This window comes from Eschrichtius robustus, chromosome 5 (genome assembly GCF_028021215.1).
Source record: "Eschrichtius robustus isolate mEscRob2 chromosome 5, mEscRob2.pri, whole genome shotgun sequence".
In the NCBI taxonomy this organism is placed as follows: domain Eukaryota; kingdom Metazoa; phylum Chordata; class Mammalia; order Artiodactyla; family Eschrichtiidae; genus Eschrichtius; species Eschrichtius robustus.
The window spans coordinates 2,673,499-2,681,800 of NC_090828.1; positions in this window are offsets into that span (position 1 = coordinate 2,673,499).

Sequence of the window (8,302 nt, forward strand, 5' to 3'; positions counted from 1 at the left end):
ATTGTGTTCCACAGCGAATGCCAGTCTTGCTCTGGGGGCTGAGTAGCTGAGGCCAGTCACGTAGGCACGCAGTGCCCACTAGCCCTCTGAGGTCTGCTGTGAGGTGGCCGGAGTCCACAGGGACACTGGGGGGCCTAGAATGGAAGCTCCGTGAGGGGAGGACCTGGCCAATCTCGTTTTCTACAGCATCCAGGACCTGGCACAGTGCCCAGAGGTACTCAGTGTAAGTTGCTGATGTGTGGATTCCATGATGATGGAAGGAAGAAAGGGGGGAGGGAGGGAAGGAGGGTGGGGGGAGAGAAGACAGAGGCACAGGTAACCTCCGGAGAAGAGCAAGATGGCACAGGAGAACACCCCTCCCTAAGCTGCGTTAAAATGTACCCGGGGGGCTTCCCTGGTGGCGCAGTGGTTGAGAATCTGCCTGCCAATGCAGGGGACACGGGTTCGAGCCCCGGTCTGGGAAGATCCCACATGCCGCGGAGCAACTAAGCCCGTGAGCCACAACTACTGAGCCTGCGCGTCTGGAGCCTGTGCTCCGCAACAAGAGAGGCCGCGATAGTGAGAGGCCCGCGCACCGCGATGAAGAGTGGCCCCCGCTTGCCGCAACTGGAGAAAGCCCTCGCACAGAAACGAAGACCCGACACAGCCATAAATAAATAAATAAATAAATAAAAATTAAAAAAAAAAAAAAGCAAAAAAAAAAAAATGTACCTGGGATTTTGGCTTTAACTCAGGTAAGGTGAGGCCAACAGGTCAGGAGACAAGTGCCACTGAAAAGATAGTTTATTACTCACCGTTCCCAAGAGAATGGGGGCAGGGGACACCATGCCACATGGGGCCACAGGAGAAAACACCAAGGCCGGTCACAGGCAGAGAGCATGAGTGAGGGAACTGTGGGAATGTCTTTATGGGGGTTCCCGAGGGAAGGAAGGGGCAGGACAGGGTAAGGGGGCGGACCAGGCCAGGATTGGCTGGTGTGGATAATTTTAGCGGGTCTGTAGGGGCTGCCCCTAGTTGTCTGATGCCTGACCCTGGGCCAGTCAGGGAGGGGAAGGGGCTCGTGTCTCAGCAGTGTAGCAGCCCAGATAAGGCAGGCGGGCTGGGGGTCTGCAGGTCAAGCTGTGCTCACCAGCGAGTAGCTCGCTGTCTCTAGGAATTGGCTGACCTGGCGGTGGGGGACCTCTCCCGGGTCAACAATCCCCAGATATCAAAACATCAGATACAGAAGCTAGTAAACGTGGTTAACACGTAAGCCGAGAGTGGATCTCCCCCAGGTGGTCTGTCCCAGGCCCTTCTGGGAGCCAGGGGAGTGGAGTGGAAGGCCAGGCCCGTCCACCCATGATCCACACCGGCAGCTCGGGGCTCCTCGAGAGCGGAACAATTCCAAAGAGAAAAGAGAACTCAAGGATTCCACCCCCTGTGCCTCCAAAAGTCCTGCTCCCTGGAGGAGGGCTCTGAAGCCCGTCCGAGCGTCTCTGTGGAGGGTCAGCATGGGGGCGTGGCGGGGCCCAAAAAGGCTTGTGCCCTCCCTAGCGTGGGCGTGCAGTCCCAACCGGTGAGACCCTGGCGGCTTCAGCCTGCCCTGGAGAGAGAAACCGAGAAGGAAAGCAAACACCTCCCACAAGAGCCAAAGCACCTTGCTCCAGACCAGGCTTCCCAACAGCGACACTACTGACGTTTGGGGCCGTGTCAATCTACGTTGGGGGGCTGTCTTGTACTCTGCAGGACGCTGAACAGAGCCCTGGCCCCTGCCCACTGGATGCGGCCCCCTAGGTGTGGTCACCAGAACTGCCTCCTGCCATGGCCGTTGTCCCCTGCAGTTGAGAACCACAGCTCCAGGAGCACTTAAGTCATGTTCAATTTTTTATATTCAGCTACTTGCGTTTCTTCAAAGCCACTTTTGTCTTATCAAATAGAGTGACTCACGCTCCCCCACAGAAAGCCAACTTCCAAGAGGTACAGATGAATGAAGATGCCAGGATGAGTCAAGGATCTTCAAGTGGGCAGCTCAGCGATGGGAGAGGGATGGTGGGAAGGGCCCCGGGGGTCTAAGAGCTCAGGGAGGTGGGACCTCCTCCACTCTGGTGGGCTCGTGGCTAGTGGCCCAAAGTGCCCTTGACTTGTGCCCTGGCCCCGCAGGTTCTACGGGGAAGCCTGAGGCGGCTGGTGGCGGGGTTGGGGGGGGGGGTCCTGGGGGTGAGGGCGGCCTCTCTTCCCCTGACAGACACAAGATGAGGCCTCATCCAGGCGAGGTGTAAGTGCAGGACAGGCTGACAGACCCAAGGGGCTCTCGTCTGCCAGCTGCCAGCCCTGAGGGAGAATGAACCACATGGACACCAGACATGGGGGCACGCTTCCCATCTCACGGTCCCTACCAGCCTGAGGGTCCCACCACATGCCCGGAGCCCAGAGCAGAGCCTGGGACCCACTGAGGCCTGTCCAGCCACGAATAGTCGGGCCAGTGGCTGCGGAGGGAGGAAGCAGAAAATTCGGGAAAGAAGAACAGACGCGTGTACACGTGTAACTGACTCACTCTGCGGCGCACCTGAAGCTCTCACTACACTGTTAATCAGCTATACTTCAATATAAAATAAAAAGTTAAAAAAAGAAAATTCGGGGGAAATTCCACCCCAAAGAAAGAGAGCGCAAGTGTACTGTAGGTGAGGTAGGCTGGGGCTCAGACACAGGGCCTGGGAGCAGGGCGGGGGACCGGCCACCATGGAGTCAGGAGGACCCAAGAGAGGACCTTCCACCTCCTAGCCGCTCGTTTGAGGCCATGACCCAAGACAGACGCTGGGCAGGCGGCCTCCCGCGGGTCATTCTTTTTCTGGAGGGCTCAGCCGGCCCGCCTGCCACTGTCCAGAGAGCACAGCTCCGCGAGCCGCCCACACATCTCTTCCGATTCGCACTCACAGGACAGTACGTTTTTGTAAACCTGCAGGGGCAGCTCGAGGGTTTGAGACACTGGGGAACTTCAAAGCACAGCATCAGGTGTGAGAACGTGGTGGAGTGGCTTCAAATAGGCCGCCGCCCAGCAGCTCAGCCCCGAAGCCAGGATCAACACTTCGAAGGGAAGTTTCATTCTTCCCCATCCACCCATCATTCCTTCCTTTGTTCCTGCCTGATCCCCAGGCCTCCTGGTACCACGGAGGAGCAGAGGCCCTGTGCTCGGCACCTACACGATTCCCATCCATCCATCCACCCACCCACCCATCCATCCCGAGCAGCCGGGGAGGAGGTCTGGACGCTCAAATGGGCGGCAACCCCGGGGCAGAGAATTCCGCTTCCAAAGTCGGTCTATAAAATGCTGCTGGCCATTGGTGCATTTTTCCTTCAAGGGGAAGCAGAATAGTTCTAAAAGTTGCCTCTGGGGTACAGGCCTTGCCAAGGGGGAGTCAGTGTGAGGGGAAATTAATGTTCTCTTGAAAATGATGAGTAACTTCGCACAGTCACCAGGGCCCAGTGAGGCCTGTGACACGAGCCACATGGGCCCAATCTCTGCCCTCCCTCCCTCCCTCCCTCCGTCCTGGCCTTTGTGAGGGTGTGGGACCCCGGGCGGGAGAGGGGGGGGCAGGGACCACGGGCCTGCGGGGAGGGGGCAGATGGGAAGGAGGAGGAGTCAGTGAAACTGAAGACTGCCAGAACGCGATCGCACACTCAAAGTCTGATCAAAGGGCAAGGGCGGCCTCCCTGCTTTGGAATAAACTCTAAACACGTTAAGGGAATATGGACGCCACCTCAGGCCTGCGGCCTCGGAGGCCAGAAAGGAGGCTAATTAGAAGCAACTTTTGGAAAGACGCCGGAATGTGTGGGTCGAGGCACAAAGCAGGGCGCAGGTCTGGGAGGCAAGGCTGGGGGCCCCTCAGGGGCACCTGGGAGCCCGTGCCACTGGAAGGCTGGTTCAGACCTTGTCCAGGATGCTATCGTTAAACTTGGACCTTGAACCATGCCCTTTCACCACCATCTGCCTGCCCTCCCCACCCCCACGGGTCCAGATCGTTCTGGACAAACCCTCTCCTCGAGGTCCACAGGCTCCAGGACACACCAGCCACTAGCCAGAGTCCCCGTGTCACCTGGTAGAGCCCCTCCTCTGGGGCCCACGGGACAACCGCTTCCATGTGTCACCTCGTTACCTCTTTTCGAGTCACCAGCTGGAAGTCCCAGGAGGGCAGGACCCGGTCGGGCCTATTCGCCCAGCACCTGGAACAGTGGCTGCTACTTAGTGGGGGCTCAGGAGATGTTTATGGGACTGCATTTCCTGGAGCTGCCATGACAACGACCAAAGACTGGCGGCTTAAAACAACGGAAATGTATCCTCTCACCGGTCAGGAGGCCAGAAGTCCAAAATCACAGCATCTCAGAGCTGGCTCCTTCCGGAGGCCCTGCGGGGAGTCCACTCCAGGCCTCTCCCCGGGTCCCAGGCTTCCAGCAGCCTCGGCGTCTCCTGCAGTGGCACCGAGCCAGCCTCTGCCTGCGTCCTCGCCGCTCTCCTCCCCTCCGAGTCTCCTCCGAGTGTCTTCACCCAAACCTCCCGCTCCTTCTTCCTTGAAGGGCCCCCGTCGTTGGCTTCAGGGCCTCCCCACTCCAGTGTGCCCTCATCCTAACTGATTTCCGTCTACAAAGACCCTACTTCTGACTGAGGCCGCGTTCACAGGTCCCGGGGGTAAGACTTCAACACACCCTTTGGCGGGTGCAACTCAACCCAGCACAGTACTGACTGAACAAAGGAAGGACAAACAGCCCCGGCCCGGGAAGGAATCGTCTCCCTCAGCTCTGCCAAGGCCTGCAGCGGCGAGCGCTTCCCACACTGAGGAAGGCGAGTGACCAAGTCCAGGTGGTGGCGGCAGTGCCCGCGACGAAGCCTTCCCCGCTGTCCAGTCCCCGCACCTGGGATTCCAAGCGTGGACCCTGATTCCCAGTCAGGAGTCATAACCGCATCCCAAACACACACACCAAGCCACAGCTGAGGGAATACATACGTGGGGTAGGACACGTGTGCGAGTGTGGGACGTGGCGTACGGGGGACGAGGGGGGGTGTGTGTGTGTGGTGTGCGCGTGCAGGTGTGACAGCGGAAGCTCTGCTTCACTCCGCCCACCCTGGGAGATGTTGTAGTCAGTGGACTTGATGTGCTTCATGAGATAAAGAACGCATGTGAGAAACCACGAAAGCCTCCCCCGTACAGGTCGGGAGGAGGAGTTCTACTTTCGGGCTCCGTCAGTGATAAATGAGAGGCGTGCTAGTCAGCTCGGGCTGCTGTAACCAAGCGCCACAGAAGGGGTGGCTTCAACCACAGAAACTGATTTCTCACTGTTCTGAGGCCAGAAAGCCAAGATCAAGGTGCCATCAGGGGTGGTTTCTGCTGAGGCCTCTCCTCCCGGCACAGAGAAGGCCACCTGCTGCCTGGGTTCCGACGGCCTTTCTTCTGTGTGCAGAGAGAGGTCTCTGGCATCTCCTCCCCTTCTGACGGGAACAGCAGTCCTAGCGGATTCGGGCCGCGTCCTGACGACCTCACTGGGCCTCGATCACCTTCCTAGAGCCGCCACCTCCCAAATACAGTCACACTGGTGGTCAGAGCCCCAACATACGAATCTGGGGGCAGACAATTCAGTCCGTAACGAGAAGTAACTTGAGGAAATGGATGTCGATGCCACGTCTCTATCTAAAAGGGCACAGCACCGGGGAGGAAGGGTACCTAGAGGGGTTGAAAGAACCCGGAGCGCGGCACACCCTTCCCAGGAGGCCGGGGTCTGAGGCAGGAGGTGTGGTCGGCTCCTGAGAGGCTCCGGGAACCTCCAGTGAAGCTGGGAAGTGTGGCCCCTGGAGCGACACGGGAACACTCAGAGCTTCCTGGCGCCCGGGCCGGGAGCGAGTGCTCGCCAGAGGGGTGTGAAGAGTGAGCGTCCGAGAGGGACAGGCCAGCCCAGCCTCCCTCACAGGACCCCTGGTGGCCTCGGGACCATGCGCCCAGGGGGCTGAGGGAGGGGTTCCTGGGGGATCGCACACAGATTCAGGAAGCCCGGAGTTGAGGGATCTCCAGGTGAGGCGTGGCGACCAGGGGGCCTGATGCCACCTGTCCTGAGATGACTGTCCCACACTCAGCAAACTCGGGAGATGTCAGAGGAGACTGGGTTCCACCGGGCGGTCACACCAGACACGAGCCATCCGCCATTCTCCCGTGCTTTCCCCAAACACTCCCCGGGGGCCAGTCCGTGTCAGCTTCCGGGTCCTCCAGACTGTTCTTCACGCCACATGGGAACAGCCACCTAAGGAGGGCCACTTCCCCTCGGAGGCACAGTGACAATGAAGGCGATCCTTCCCCTTTGCTGTCCTTCCCACGAGGGAGCCAGGCACAGGAGAAGGGCCCAGGCTCCTTGTCTCAGGTGCCACAACCTCCCAGGGCCTCAACTCCGTCACCTGCGGGGAGGTGCTGGCGCTTCTCTCAGGAAAGGTGCCCCACGTGGCATTCAGCCCGTGAAGTCAGTCTGCCCACCATCTCTCCCCACGGTGCTGCCCATGGCATCTGAAGAGGCATTCCCAAAGCAGCCCACCCCCGGAGGGCACCCCACGGTCCCCGAACCTCTGTTCAACGAGGGCTGGCGTCGGTAGCCCTGCTTCTCAGCACCTCCGCTCAGAGGAGGTGGTGAGGAACCCGCTCACTGCACGCGGAGCAGGTTAATTTGCTGCCAGGACTTCCCAGTCACTGAGAGTGAAATAACTGCAGCCACGTGGTGTTTGCTTACAGAGCGTTTCACTCATGTTTCAGTGAGTGCCTTCTTTTTAACTCAGCGACTGAACCACCGTCCACCAGGTCCTCTTCTTCAGTTACTGCTGTTTCCTGATCCCTGAGCACAGTTTGGATTCCGTTAGATGGTGTCAGGTACGCTGCAAGTGGCTTTCAGTGTTGCGTAAGGCTTAAAGAAGACGGTCCACCACATGCTAGCTATGGAAACTCCAGCAACCACTTTACCCCTCTAAGCCTCAGTGTCCCTCCCCCATCTGTAAAGCAGGGACAATCACTCTACTACTTCACAGGACAACAATGAAAATCTAATTTTAAAACCATCTGATAAAACGCAAGCTGCTAATACAACAAGTGGTCCGGAATTATTTCATCAATCTGCTTCTGGCATGACAGAATAGGTTGTATCAGACCAGACTCGCTGCCAAAATAACCAGGAGAGCTGGATAAAACACAACGATCCCAAGAAGAAGGGAACTGACTGAGATGAGCCTGACATTAAGCGCTGCTTCCACCCTCCAGGTATTTGGAAATTCCTAAGCAGCATGGATTTAAGAGGGTTAAAAGTCAAGCAGAAGCAAGCGCTCCCACGGCAAGTCCGACAGCCCGAGAAGGAGGCCGAGTTCGCGCCCTACCCGGCGCGTGGACAGCCACGAGCAGGAGGAGGGCATCGACCAATCGTGGCCGAGGTCAAGCAGAGCACGAGCTCGCAGAGCCTCGACAAGGCGGCCAACGACACGCCCGAGGCCGAGCAGGACGTGGAGCGCGCCCCCACCCCGGGCGGGGCCGCCCAGACAGCCCCGGGCCGCAGGCGCCAAGGGGGCCGCAGGGGGCTGCTGGCGGCGAGGCAGTGCAGCGGTACAGCAAGGAGAAGAGGGATGCCATCTCGCTGGCCATCGAGGAGGCCATCGAGGAGGTGAAAACCAGGGCCATACGTTCGCCGTATACCCACGACGAGCCCAGAGAGCCCAACTGGGTCATGCGCCAGGACATTAGTCCCACCAGGGATTGTGACGACCAGAGGCCGGTGGATGGAGAGTCCCCGTCTCCCAGCAGTTCCTCACCCATGGGCGCAGTCTTCGAGCACACCCCTTCATCTCAGTGACCCCACGGAAGCCTCCACAAATAAAGAGTTAAGAAAAAGCTTGGCTTCATCCCCAACCTACGACGAAGTTCCCAGACCTTGTGGCCCTGAGGACTTGATCAATGGAATCATTTTTGTTGCCAATCACCTTGGCTCCACCCAGCTGCTCTCAGACAAAACTCCCTCCAAAAATGTGCGCATGAGGCCGGCCCAGGAAGCAGTAAGCAGGATCAAGAGATGCATCTTATCCTGCGACTCCCAACAAGACAACTCCCTGACAATGTATCAAGATGACCTTCCTGCCCTCTGCGTCTTTCAGACTCAATAATGCTGCTGGTAGAACATCAGGTTCCTGTTGAGCTGCCCAGCCAAGTCTGGCCTGATGCTTTTTCACTGTCTCCGTTATCATAAAGAGGTGACGTTAATACCCACAGATGTCCCCACAGCCTTCTCCATCTTAATTTAGGATCTCCCAGGC